Below are 15129 nucleotides of genomic sequence, written 5' to 3'. Positions count from 1 at the left end.
ACCGCTGCCCCACCGGACCAGCCCCTGGATTCTATTTCTATCTGGGCGTCACACATGCATTATTGTTAATATATTTTACTTACATGCCCTTATCAAAGCATATTTCCCTTGCTCTGGATGTGGTTCCAACATGATTGGTCTATCCCTTTAAATCTGTAGGAGACTAAAGGAGGCAAATCAGAAATCTAGAGTGGTGATATTTAGCAGGTTAATAGCAATGGGAGGTGCAGGAAATGAGAAAAATCCAAGAACTAAAAAATGTAGAGACAAGTAGTCCCCAGTAGCCCTGTTTTCCGTGATTGCAAAATAATTGGATGTATGAGTTGATACTGGTTAATGAATTCATATATGTAAAGCAATTAGAACAGTGTCTGGCACATGATAAGTGCAAAATAAATATTAGCTATTATTAGGCTTATCGTGATATTCTTGTCACACACAGGACGTGGTAGAGATATTCAAACTCTTTTTCTAGGAAGACAAGAAACTTTGCCATCTATAGTGCTGGGTGAACTTTTGGAGGAGAGAATGAAACCTCATTGCCTCCCCTGTGCTCTTGAGAAACGTAGACCCAGTTGTTTCCCCTGCCCCCACCCAGCTGCTCTAACTTATGCAGTGTGTTCTGCCGGGAACCTGCCCCCGTGGCTGGAATAGCCATGTGGACAGAGTGGGGACTATTAGCTCACATGCAAAGGCAGCCATATATAGACCATCCCACATGGTTTGAAAGCAAGTAGGGGGACAGAAGGGAGGAAGCGGGATAAATGGAGGGGGAAGCAGTGGAAGTGGGTGATAGGGAAGCAAGCCCTCAGCTATCTAGAAAACTCAGCTGTTCATGATGAGTCATTTCTTTCACGTTCACTGGCATCTAGGACTTCTTTCTAACGATGGGATGAAAGGTTTGGCATCTAGTAAGGGAATTTCAGAGCATAGGAAAGCATGAGTGAATCAAAGAACCCAGGGTCTGAGTATTGGTTCTAGGCCTTTTTTCACTGCCTGTGGCAAATCGTTCTCACTGAGCCTCAGCTCCTCACGTGTAGATGGGGGTGAGTATCTCTCCCCTGCCCTGTTGACCTCACAGGGCTGTTGTGAGGCTTGTAGATTTCGTGCGTGCCCGTGCGCACACACACACTCCCCTATAAAGTGTGATGTGAATTGAAGGGGTTATTTTCAAGTTGAATGGTGGAGCTAGGAAGCCTTTCCTAGACTCCTCCAAAATCACCCCACGAGGGAGGTAGGACATATTTACTAAGGGCATGGGCTTTGGCATCAGATACCTGGGTGTGAACCCTGGCTTTCTGCCTGAGTGATCTGGACAGGTTACTTAAAGTCCCTAAATCTCAGTTGGCTCATTTATACTGTGACTTGATTTGCTGTGAGGATTGAAGGAGCTAAAGTACGTAAGTCACTTCCACGGCAAGTGGTTCACAGTAAGCACTCAGCAAATAGCTATTATTATTATTCCACTGTATGAAAAGCATATACTAACTCCTCCCTTGTAAGGACTTTATTTGTCCATTTATTCCTATATTTATTTTTCATATATATATATGTGTGTTTGTATAATGTCTTGCTTGAGTGTTCTCTAATTCAAGTAGGCACAAAAAAAGCGAGAGAAGTATTAGGGATAATTTAAGGAGGACCTCTCTGGTGACCACATTTTCTGAAGCAAGAATCAGAACGCACGGTCTGACGAAGACACAAGTGTACATGAGGGGATCATGGGACAGGAGGTTTGTAGTTGGGTTGCCTTGGAAAATCTGGGACTTGTTGTAGGGGCAAGGGAACTGGGAGAAAAAAGCAAAAAGAAGGGGCTCGGGGTTGGGAAAAAGAAAGAGACCTAAGAGGAATTCACCTCTTCAGCCACTGGAGGCTGCTCTGGTTTTTCTTATCAGAGGTTCCATGCAGCCCACATGCTTTCCTGGCCAAGGAACCTCACACTGAACCCTGAAGAGCCAAAATATGAGGGAAATAGGATCAAAGGAGGAAACTGCAGACACAGAGCTATTCGTCCCTGGCAGGAGAGGGACGATTCATGAAGAGGGCGTCTCCTTTGAGGACAGAACAGTGATTTATGAAAGTCCGGTGGGGCAGTAGGTCAGCTAAGCCACATGACTTATGAACTTTATAGAACTTAGATTTCCTCCTAATCAGAGAACATAATGGCAACGTAAATACCCCTTGGGGAGGATGTCAAATTCACACTGAGTTGCAAATGACTGACATCAGGTCCTTTCCTGATAGTGAACTTTTTGAGACAGAGGAAGGAAATAAATCTATTTCCTTCTAAAAACCTGTTTCTAATTATAAACATTTCTATTATGGGAAAAAATGCCAAAAAAAAAAAACTATAAAGAAAATATATTACTCATATACGCACAATCCAAAGATAACTTCTGCTGATTTGGTGAGTTTATTTTCAGTTTTAAGGGTTGACACTGTAGGTATAGAATGTATTTATAAGACAAAACATTTGGAGAGAATATTAATTTTTAAACTCTAGTGTATTAAATATTCATTGTTTTGAATTTGGCAAATGCATAAAGGCACAATAAGAAAATTAAAGATCATTCCAAAATTCCAACACTCGGAGACCGACAGAATGATATTTTGCTGTTTTACCTTCCATTTTTCCCTCAGTGTAGATATACACCTATTTTTATGAAAATTAGAATCATATGCACTATTTTATAACCTGCTCTTTTTCACTTAGGAATATTTCATGATTATTTCCCCATTCATTAAATATTTTTTAATACAAACCATTTTAAATGATTGCACAGTATTTCATTGTATGAATGCATTGTGGTTAGAATCAGAAAGGGAATTTTCTACTGTCAACTAGAAAGGGACATTTAAAAGAATATGCAGGAAAAGAAGTTTTTTAGTACCTTTAAGCATTTGGGAAATAATCATTTCAACCCAAACAATGATACAATTCTTGTATGGCAAAAGGAGATTCAATAAGGCAGATCAAATAGGAGACAGTAAAAATAAAAACAAAGCAAAATAAAAATAATAGTAAAAAGAAAATAAAGCAAAACAGAACAAAAACAAGAACATAATTTTTCACATAAAGTCTGTAATTTATTTTTCTATGAACTCAAATTAGTCTCTGCCCAATGAGCCCAAACTAATGAGGGGCTTTTTGATTAGTATTTTTCCTACAAGCACTCTAACCCAGTATACGTCAAACCACATTGATTTCTTTCTTCTCACCACTCTTTCTTCACTTCCTATCTTATTAGGAGTGTGGCTCTCTTTCTTCCAGTTGCCCCGTACTGAAGCCTAAACTCCTTGGCGTCCTTGGTTCCTATCCCACTACCACCTGATTCAATAGGTAACCAAATTATGTCAATTCTTCATCCTCAATCTTTCAAATCACGCCTCTCCTCTACCATCACTGTCTTCTTGGGTTGGTCCTCATTGCTTACTTGCACTACCCTAAGAGTCTCCACACTGCTCTCCCACTCTCCTTTTAGAATTCACCCCAAGTATATTTTCTTCATTGCCAGCTGAGTAGTGATTTTTTGAAGTCCATGCTTCCTTTTGTCCCCGTTGCTTGAAGTACTTTGATGGCTCCCCACTGGCTTTAGAGAAAATCTAAACCCCTTAACATAGTGGCCCATGTCTAACCTCATTTTTTGCTGTTTCCCATTCTGAATCCTGTTGCACACCAGTCCTAAGAAACCATGGGCAAGTTCCAATGTATTCCATGTTCTTTCTCATCTTCCTGCCTTTGTACCAGTCCAGGATCTCTTCATTTGTTCTCCCTTCTTTTTCGCTTAGCTGTGTTTACTCATTATTTAAAACTCATCTCCAACTTTATCTCACCTGCTAAGTATTTCTCTCCCTCTTCTCGCTCTCCAATCCGATATAATTATCCCTTTTATGTGCCCCAGAAACATAATTCTATCATAGTACTTAGCCCACTGCAGTGCAATACCTGGTTACTATTTCTCACCTACACTCAACTCAGAGCCATCTTTTATCTCTGCACCTTCTCCAGCTGCTCGGTACTTGGGGCATAGAGGGTGCTCAGTAAGTATTTTACTCATTAGTGAATAATTGATACTTTGGGCTGAGAAAGGGCTCACACCATTCATAAACACACATTAGAGTCAAGAATAACTGATGTGCGGGAACTACTCAGAACCTGGGCCATGTTGGGACATTTACCTGAGAGTTCACTTCCCTGGCATCTCCCCCAAGAGGAAGGAAGAGGTGTGTGTTTTAAAATTAATTCTGTCTTCAGTTGATAGGTACAGTGGTATTAAAATATGTTCATAAATTGTTTTGCTACTTCTGCCTTTAAAAAGTGGAGCCTCATCTCCTCCCCTTGAATGTGGGCTGTGCTCACTGATTTTTAATGAATAAAATGTGGTAGAAGTGGTGGTGTGTGACTTCTTAGACTAGGTCATAAAAGCCACTGTGGCTTCCTCCTTGTTATCTCTTTTGGATGACTTTCTTTAGGGAAACCAGCTGCCATGCTGTAAGTGTGATATTGTGATTTATAATAAAGAATATATATATTTGGTCCTTGTCCCTGTTCCTGGCACAGAGCTCCTAAAACCCTTGGAAATTCCTGTGATGACAATGATAAAGGTGTCTTGCTTTCTTAATGAAGTGACTTTTGGAAAGCCCCTGGGTCACGTAAGGAGGTGGGATGGTGGCCAAGGGAACCAACGAGGTAATTAGAGGGTTGGGACTTTTAGTCCTACCTCCAAACCTCCACGGAGAGGAGGGGGAGTGGAGATGGAGTTCAATCACCAATGGTCAATGATTTAATCAATTATGTCTAAGTAGTGAAGCCTCGTAAAAACCTGTAAGTATGGGGTTTGGAGAGCTTCCAGGTTGGTGAACACGTGGAGGTGCTGGGAGAGTGGCACACTCAGAGAGCATGGAAGCTCTGCTCCCCTTCCCGCATTTGTTGCCTGTGTATCTCTTCATCTGGCTATTGATTTGTATCCTTTAATATCCTTTGTAATAAACCAGTAATCTAGTGAGTAAACTGGTTTCCTGAGTTCTGTGAGCCACTCTAGCAAATTAATCAAACCCAAGGAGGGGGTTGTGGGAACCTATGATTTATAGCCAGTGGGTCGAAGCACAAGTAACAACTTGGACTTGTCATTAGCATATGAAGTGGGAACAGTCTTGTAGGACTAAGCTCTTAACCTATGTGATCTGATGCTAAATCCAGGTAGGTAGTGTCAGAATTCAGTTGAATTGTAGGACACCTAGCTGGTGTTGAAGAATTTATTGGTGTGAGGAAAGAACCTACACATTGGAATTGGTATCAGAATTGTAGTGAGGACACTCCCGCAACTCTGTGGAGGAACCCAAATGGCGAGCATCTGAAGCCTCCTGCTAAAAGCCAGCAAGGAGCTGAGGCCTCTTGATAACAGCCAGGTGAGCGAGCCAGCTGAGAAGTGGATCCTCCAGCCCAGTCAAGCCTTCAGATGACTGCAACCCCAGCCAACATCCCGACTGCCACCTCTTGAGAGACTCTGTGCCAGAGCCATCCATCCAGCTAAGGCACTTGTGAGTTCCTGACCCACAGAAACTGTGACATAATAAAAGTTTGCTGTTGTAAGCTTTTAATTTTGGAATTGTTTGTTACACAGCAGTATATAAGTATGCAATGGGCAAGGCTAACATCACTTTGGGCTCCTTCCATTGAAGCAAGGCTGCTTTCTGGCAGGCATCGCTGAGAATCCCCATGCCTAGAAATTTTTCCAGTTCTTATGAAAATGCCCTTATCCTGAAATGTAACTGTGGCTGTTATAGTCACCTCAAAGGTCCTACAGAGCTCCAGGCACAGACTAATTAGGTGGGTAACTCAACCAGTCCATTGTATTGGCTGTTTTTCTATATCAGCAAAAAGGGAGGGTTTCCAGCAAAGTTCTCAGGCCTTAGTATTTGATGTTAGGGCCCTCAAAACATATGCAATTGCAAGAGGAAAAAAAAATTATTAGGAAAAGGAAATGCCACCTTTTCTTAAACTTCCCTTGCCCCACATCTTATACATACAGCCCTGTCTTTGATTTATGTTCATTAAGTATGAACTGTAAAGATTTTCACTGGATAGTGAGGAGGAGTTCTGGTGGAGCCTTATGGTAAAATAAAAGAAGAACTGAGGATTCCAATGGGATATTTCGAATAGTCCTTGATTAATTTAAATTTTCACATATGTTGGCAGAGGGATGTGCTTATAATGTGGGCTATTGAGCTGGAAGGATCGGGGCTCAAATCTAGGTGTCTGGCCTCCAAGCTCTGTGTCTCTGGAAACAGTCCCACACCTCCTTAGCTCCAACTTCATCTTCTCTAAAATATAGGAAAAGAATATCTATCATAGCCATTGAACAGATGTTTGTTGAGTGATTAGCATGTGCCTATAATAAGCGAGGTTCTGGGTATACAAATGGTCCCTATCCTTATGGACCTTTCAGCTTAGTGGAGGAAACTGGCAAGTTAACACCAACTTTCATTTTAAGAGTCTGATCAGTTCCACCACGGAGATAATAATTGGGTTCTATGGGATCTTGAAGGACTGGTAGCTAATTAGTTTGGGAGCATGAGGGGAATGGAAAGTTTTCAGGAGGAAGAGACTTCTGAGATAGCACCTGAGAGATGAGTAGACATCAGCTAGGAGAATGTTGGGGGTCGGGGTGGTGACAGATGCAGACAGTCCAGGCAGAAGAAACACCCTTTATAGAGGATTGGAGAGGTTTGGGCAATTGAAGCTGGTTCTGCCAGGCTGGAGAATAGAGTGCTAGGTAGAGACTGATGAGAGAGGCTAGAGAGGTAAGCAGAAGTCAGACTGAGAAGGACTTCGCTAGGCTGATGTAAAATTTAAATGAGATAATGTGTGAAAAGTCTATCAATCCAGTTGGTTCCTGACTTTGTCTTGTCCAATGGGGGAATATATTCTACAGTTAGGGGCTCTTTTAAGTGAAAGATTCTTGTGCAAAGACAATTGCTGTCTCCTGGAGGAACAGGGACCGTATGTTATTAATCTTTTTTATAAGTTTGGTGCTATATTGAGTTGAAGCCTGAATCCAGGCTGTTTTCACAGTGCCTTCGTTCAGATTGTCTCCTCTTTTGTGCCATGTGCTTCTTATCCTTTTCAGGATTTGTTAGTGTGTGCTTATGTTTGGGGTTTTGTGGTGATGATGTGTGGATCTCTTGTGGCAGGGAGAGGAATTGATAACAGCTGAGAGTACAGTAAATAAAACAGATGAGAAGCAATTGCTTGTGGTGAAAAATACTTGGCAAAGCCAGTCTGCTGTCAAATTGGAGAGAGCTTGGTCGGTGGGTCTGGCAAACGTTTCCTAAGACTCTTGCAGATGGGTGGGAGTGAAGGAGGGACGACGGGAGGGGCAGGGGAGGGGAAAGAGAAAGGCCCCTGCCTTTTAGGTCCTCAGAACATGCTAAATGAGACCTGTGCAAACATAAGCCTTACATGAGGGCAGATTGTGGAACTGTCTTAAAGAGGCTTGAGAACATTGCATATAAATTCATTCTGACTGAGGGGTCTGGAAAGACACAGAGGTAGAATTCGGGCTTCAAGGAGGGGTCAAGAACACATGTAACATACTTGGCACACAGGGCACTCGCTCACTGAATGTTCTCTTCTGCTGTCTCTCCCTTCACTGTGTTCTTTCTGCTCCTGTCCTCTCTGCCTGAGACTAAGTGATTATTTGCATCTAGAGGGGACTCTGGAGGATACTGTGCCGGGACAGCAGGTGTCTTGGCCATGCTTCTTGGGTTCCTCGCAGGATTTCTGGGAAGATCAAGTGGGCCAGAAGAAACTCAACACATGGGAGCTGAATACAGATGTGATTTGAATGAGTTATGTGGCAGGCCTTGGGATTTTTTTTTTTGTGGAAAAGGAAATTTAATCACCAAATGCAGTCACTTAGAAAATGCCACTTACAAATCTGTTCTTCATTTGGCATGCTAAATTGTTCTAAATCCACCCAATTACTACTATTTTTAAAATTTATTTATTGTGGTAAAATATACATAACATAAAATTATGTAAAATTTAGCAGTGTTAATTACATTCACCATGTTGTGCTACCATCATTAGTATCTTTTTCCAAGACTTTTTTTTGTTACCCCCCAAAAGACTCTATAACTGTTAAGCAATAACTTCCCATTTCTCCCCTCCCCCCAGCTTCTGGTAACCTCTAATCTATTTTCTGTCTCTATGAATTTGCCTATTCTAGGTACCTCATAGATACCTCAGATAATGGAATCATACAGTATTTGTCTTTTTGTGTCTGGCTTATTTCACTTAGTATAATGTTTTCAAGGTTCATTTATGTATAATATTTGTCAGAACTTTATTCCTTTTTATGGCTAAATACTATTCCATCACATGGATATACCACATTTTGTTTATCCATTCATCTGTTGATGGACACTTGGGTTGTTCCCACTTTTGGCTATTGTGAATAGTGCTGCTGTGAACATTGGTGTACAAGTATCTGCTTGAATTCTTGCTTTCAATTCCTTTGAGTATATACCTAGGAGTGAAATTGGAATTGTTAGATCATATGAAAATTCTATATTTAGCTTTTTGAAGAACTGCCAAAGTGCCTTTCACAGCAGCTGCACGATTTCACATTCCCACCAGCAATGCACAAAGATTCCAATTTCTCCGCATTCTCACCAACGTTTGTTATTTTCTGTTTTTTTGATAATAGCCATCCTAATGGATGTTGAGTAGTATCTTATTGTGATTTCGATTTGCATTTTCCTAATGACTGTGATGTTGAGCATCCCAGGCCTTGGGATTTTATATGCATCTTCTCACTTAGTTTCCCAGACAATCATTAGTATCATTTTGTAGACATTGAAACTGAAGCTCTTACGCACTGCAACTTGACCAAAGTTTCACATTTTAAGAGTTGAAGCCAGCATGGAAGTTCAGGATTTCTGACTCCAATGTCTCTTCTTATTTTTTAAATTGTTAAGCACCTTACAATACAAGGCAATCAATGCTATTTTTATGTGGTAAAGTGTAAGTCAAGATTTTGGGCAATGCTTTCTGTTTCAAGCATGAATATTTCAGGCTCATAAGAGCAGTAAACTTTTACCTCTTAAGAGTGGACAGTAGTTCCCCCACCCACATTTAAGGACATGAAGAACACAGGGGACTTATTGCTGAAAAGCTTAACAACCGTTTATTGACCAGGAAGGGTTGGGGAAAATCTCTGCTTCCGGTTCAGCAGTTATAGCTCCAGAGAGAAAATAGAAGGCAGGAGTCTGGCCAAAAGAAATCCTTCCATAATCTTGGAGCTGAATTCTATTTCCTTTTTCCTGGGCTTAACCTCACATTCCTAGAGAGCAAAGTTCCGGCTCGTACTTGGAAGGAAATACAAGTCACGTATGCAAAATCTTTGATTTTTGTTTTTTCAAAGGCTCACCACTCGCCCCCTGGTGGAGAGAATCTGAAAGCACGAGGCTGCATTTTTCCTCCCTTTGACATTTGAGGCCATTTGCTCAAAGTCCCCTGATTGCTGTCTTCCTGCACGTGAAGTACCCTAAGGTGGCGGGAGTCAGTTTCCTTTCTAGTGACTATTTATTCATTTGTTTAGTTTTTCAATTTTATGTCCATGACATTGGGTTTAGGAAAAGGAAGTAGTCATGAGTATATGGAACTGAGATACCCCCTTGTCTTTCAAATGGGATTGAGATGAAGGTTCCAATTGTCTTGAAGTTCTGGATCTGGTTCAGGGGCAGCAGAGGTCCACCACTACTGCTGGGGAGGGCTGGGGGGGGGGGGTGTGTTGGGAGAAACCAGGAAACGGGCATGGAGAGACTACAGAGGGTTCAGAGTGCAGAGCACCCAGGAAGATCCTGATGACCTCAACGTACACCAGTTTCAGGGGAGCAGAGCTTTTGTGCCATCTCGGCCACTGTCGAAGTTCAAAGTCCAGGGCAGAGTAAGAGTCCCGGCGACAGCCACCTCAACCAGAACAGCCCCTGCAACCACAGGGCACACCCTCCACCAGTCTGCCTGCTTCCTGCTGGCTTTAGGAAACCTGGGAGGTGCAATTTCTTCCAAAGTTTGCATCCCAGAATCCAAATACACTGTAGGCAACACAAATTGTCATGACCACGTGTTTTCCACTTGGCAATCAGGTTTGGATCTGCGTAGCCTTCTTTCAGGCAATATTCATACAGTTCTCGGCTGATGGCTCTCTGCTTATGAAACAGTTTGAAGATGTAGCAGGATTGCTGATGGTCAAGATGGGCCAGACAGATCCTGCTTTTCTCTTTCCTCCATGAAGTTCTCTCTCAGCTTCCTGCATTTTCCGATCCAACTCACCAGTGTTGGCTCAGTCAGCTCCCAGCCATCAGGGGAATGTTCCGGCTTCTTTTCATTTTCTATGTGTAGGCTGCTTGAATTAAGCTGAGCCTCAGGGAATGTAGAACTCATTTTCTGTGTCCTTTCCCCTCGGCTGCCTGCAGTCCCGGAACCTCCGTGAGGGTCCGTGGGCTATGTAAAGGGCTTCCACTTGATTGAGTCATGCCCAACCAGCACCTTATTCCTCTTGATTAACTCAAGGATTTGGGACTTCGTTTACGTCTGCCAAATGATTTCACAGTTGCAACTCAGCTAGGGTTTGATTGGGTAACTGGGAGATGGTGTCCTATGGACCATCTGGAGAACAAGGATCACAACAAAGCCCAGATCATCTCAAAACTGTAATTGAAATCATTCACCAATCCAGAATATAAATACTATTGTTATGAATTTAACTAAATGATGGACTGAAAATGTTTGCAAGATTTGGCTCTTGCTAGGTTAATTGCCTCTTTATATAGCAAGAACGATGTCATATTTCCTATAATATGGGTAGAACATTAATTCAGCATTTTCTCTAGCACAGTTGATCCCAGTGAGTTCTCTATGGTTGGTCATTTAAAAAAGTTCCTTTCAGCTTCATAAGCCCTCATTGGTGGTGTCCCTTCTTAGGCTCCTTCATGGCTTCTGGCCGAGCAGGTGCCAGCTGCTGGGAGAACCTCTTGCAACCCTCTCTCCCAGTTATAGAGAAGAACTTAAGCAGGTGAGGGCCCTTGTGGTAGGTTGAAAATGGCCCCCTAAAAGACACTCATCTCCTAATCCCTGGAGCCTGTGAATGTCACCTTAAATGGGAAAAGGATCTTTGCAGATGTCATTAAGTTAAGGATCTTGAGATGGGGAGGTTATCTTGGATTGTCTGGACCGGCTCTAAATGCCATCACTTGTTTCTTCATAAGACGGAGGCAGAGGGAGATTCGACACTGGCAGAAGAGGAGAAGGCAATCTGACTATGGAGGCAGAGACTGGAGTGACATGGCCACAAATCAAGGAAGCTGGGAGCCACCGGAAACTGGGAGAGGCAAGGAACGGCTGTCCCCTAGATCTCGTGGAAGGAGTGCGGCCCTGCCAACACCTTGATTTGAGCCCAGTGATACTGATTTCAGACTTTTGGCTCCAGAACTGTGATAGAATAAAAATCTGTTGTTTTAAGCTGCCAAGTTTGTGGTAATTTATTGCGGCAGCATAGGAAAATAACACAACCCTGAAGATTAAGTTTTATTAGCTTCACACCAAATTCAACTGTTTTTGTATTTTAAGCCTTTGGACTTGTCTGGCCATACATCCAGTTGGATAAGCAGTGTGGGATGGGTTGTGGAGACTAAAGAAAAGATCTGGAGACGGCAAATGAGACTTACAGGTTTATTGGGAGTGACTTATGGGGAGCATCCAGTGTTGGCCGGCTGCACGGAGCTGTGCACCGCAAGAAGGGGCTGCTTATATAGGCAGGGGGGCACAAAGGCTGTGTGCTTGCCAAGAGGGGCTGTCCCTGGTATGGCCCGCATTCCCAGGAACAGTAGCTCATGTGGAGGGGCTCTGTGTTCCTTTAAGACGTGATGTTCTTTGAGTGAGATAAGATAAGATCCTGGCTGGCCAGGTCCTGGATCATTACAAATCCCAGCAGCTGGGCATCATGCCCAGAAGTTTGGCATCCTGCCCAGAAGGGGGCTGGAAGGACACATGGTTGCAGTGGGCTTGTGGGTTCTTGCTGAGCAAGCAAGGCCCAGGCCCTACAGGACTGAAGATAGGTGAAGTGAGAGATTGAAGAGGGTGAGAGAGTCCATCTTCAAAAGGGTATTCTGGAGCTCCCACATTTTTGCTAAGAAAGGCTGTCAGGTATGAGTGAGGGGCCTTTGGGGGGCTCACTGAGCCTTAGCAGTTTCTCACTTTGGCCATTTTGTCACTGCTGTGTTGACTTTCACGCTGAGCAAGAATAGGAGAAGGGCTTGTGTGTTTGTTTTGGTGGAGAGTGTAAAGAAGGAACTTGATGAGAACAACGAATTCTTTTACACACTAAGTCTTGGGAGAAGTAGGGAATAGAACCCTATGAAATAAAATTGAGCCGGCAGTTTTGAAGCGGGATTGGAAAAAATAGATGGAAGTCCTTGGGGCTCAACACAAGAAAATAGGAAACCTGGAGCTGCTGCATACCCCGAGATGGGTGCCGAGGGGCTCTGCCCTATTGGCACGGCACAACCATACACGGACATCATTTCTATTAGTGAAGATGGAAGAGGAAAGCTCTTCGCCTGGAGCAGATTGCATTATTGCGCCTGATTATGTTCTCTTTCCCTCCTGTAAGATGAGTATTCATTTCTGCCTGTTGTCATGAGATTTACCATGCCTGCCATGGGAGGAGTATGCTTCCCCACCTCACCTATATCGGGCTTAGCCATATGATTTGATTTGGCCAGTATGGTTGGAAAGGGCAGTATGCCAGTTCCCAGGAGAAGCTTTAGGAACCATCAGAATATTTCTCCAGCTTTCCTGCTTCTCTCTTTCTGCTAAGGGATAAGTAAGTCTCAGATGGGGACGGTTCCTCTGACCTGGACTCCAGAAGACAAGAAGTGAAGCCACGGCCAGTACTCCACTGACGAGCAGTAAGAACAATCTCTATGGATCTCAGCCTTTGCGGTTCTCGGGTTGGTTGTTATAATTAAGAGCTCTATAATTAAGTGAGAGTGAAGGGAAGGTCAGAAGGGAGGCATCCCTCATCACATCTCAGTTACCTTACGTGTTAAGGCAAGAATCGTAGTGGTGTTGTGAATGAATCTTCAGAAAATGAAGCATGTGTGGGAGTGGAGGAAAGACAGCCATTTTGGTCAGGGAGGTTCCTTCTAAGAGTCAACTTTGAAGTTTTAGGAGGTTGTGAAGGTGCTAGCTGAGTGGAAAGTGGGTGAGACTTCCCAGCAGAGAGTAGGGGACACATTCTGGGAAAAGTAGGGAAGTGCACAGTGGAATGGTGTCTATAAAAAGCATGGACGGAATGGCTGTGCTTAGGTGGTGTGTGGTGGTGTGTATGTCTTGCAAAGGCATTTGGGTTTCATCCCCAAATCTCTGGAGAGCTAATGAAAGGTTTTAGACGGGAGCAATGATATCAATTTAGATTTTAGAATGGATGGAATGGATGTTATCTTAGGCAACAGGATGTGCTCAAAACATCTACTGAATGGGCGACAGGAAACAGTGAGATCTACCACCTGCTAAGTGCTCCTAGGTGCTTGGTTTGCAAAGGTGTCCAGGGTGACCACATCGCTAGAGGCAGCAGCAGGGGATTTCAGTTTCTATGAACAAATGCATATAATGGTATTTGAGTATTTTTTTGTCCTTTAAAAAGGGAACAACATGAGATCTTCTGAGTGTGTTCTAAATGAGTGCCTTGTGATTCCCTCATTTGGAGAACGGTTACCGCTCAGCTGAATGCCAGGAGCTACCATGATGATCTCCATATGCTTTCAGTTCTTACTCTCAGCCAATTATTGTTCAACATATTCTTATAATGTGCTGTGGTTTGAAGAAAGGAAGTGTAAGGAGCACAGATTTTTAAAACATAACAAGTTAGGAGTAGAAATCGAAAATATTTCTGCAAATTTCCTTCAGGTAGATCTTTATCGTTGGTTTGAGTTATCTTCCACTGATCAAATGTTTTAGTGACACGTTGAATGTCTCTGGCCTAAAATATAAAAAAAAGAGAAAACAGAGTGGTGTTTATATACTAGTTTTCCTTTTCATTTAATGTGAGTAAAGGCCATCCATACCCAAGATAGGTCATTTGCAGAGAAGTGCTTGCAAATACAAACTTTGCTCATCTTGTCAATAAGAAATAAAATATACAAATGTTAAATCCCTTCATATTTTAATGCAAAATGAGTGAATTCATAAGTTTAGGTAGTAAAAGCAATTTTTGCCTAGACTTAATGGCTTAACATAGGGTTGATTTGACTACATATTTTGGTATAAATTCAGTCTTCAAATCATGTGATATGATGCCAGCTTGGATTTTACTTTTGTCAATGAAAACATTTTTTATATGTCAACAATTTAGGATAAATTAAACAACATCTCTCTTATTAAATGAGAATAAATTAAGATGTGCCTTTATGAATCAGAACAGTACCTGGCACAGCTTATGGCCTCAATCCATATTTATTGAGTAAATGAATATATATTAAGATTATATTAGTATAAACTTTACAATACAATCTTTCTAGATATATAGATCTAAAATAATATTCTTTCTACATAAAATCACTTAAATATCATAGGTTAAGTAAAATAGTGAAATAATTTGAATAAATCTTAAAGTTTGAGAATCCATATTATTGTTTAAGGGTCAGGCACACAGGGTCACTGGCCCCCAGGGGGCACTATTCCCATGAAATATAATGTGAAGGGCACTAGAACTGAATTCAGAAGTCAAGGAGATTGAGAGCACCTCTCTACATAGACTGCCTCATCAATCCTCCCACCATCTTGCAAAGGTGGAATTGGATCCTATTTTAGACGTGAGGAAACTAAGGATAGCAAGTTATTGCCTTGTTCCAAACCACTTGGCAGGTTAGTGGAAAGATTCAGGTCTGAGCACAGGTCTCCCTAGTTCAAGTGCCTGCCCACTGCCTCATGATCTCGTCTAAACACGCAATGAGGAAGGCTTCAAAAAGGTGGTGGGACAAAGAAGGGACAGTCCAAAGCATTTAGGAGAGGGTCCATTGGGTGTGAGGTGTAAGCTGTGAGGTGTGAGGGGTGATGGAGCA

General features: G+C 42.4%; 1 pseudogene; it reads right to left on the bottom strand.

Annotated features, from left to right (window-relative positions):
- Window positions 1–9977: 9977 nt before the first annotated feature.
- Window positions 9978–10450, bottom strand: LOC102148687 (protein BUD31 homolog pseudogene; annotated as a pseudogene).
- Between the last annotated feature and the right edge of the window lie 4679 nt (window positions 10451–15129).

This window comes from Equus caballus, chromosome 27 (assembly GCF_041296265.1).
Source record: "Equus caballus isolate H_3958 breed thoroughbred chromosome 27, TB-T2T, whole genome shotgun sequence".
NCBI classification, from domain to species: Eukaryota; Metazoa; Chordata; class Mammalia; order Perissodactyla; family Equidae; genus Equus; species Equus caballus.
The sequence above is the reverse complement of the archived record's forward strand: the minus strand, read 5'-3'. Positions and strand labels throughout refer to the sequence as shown.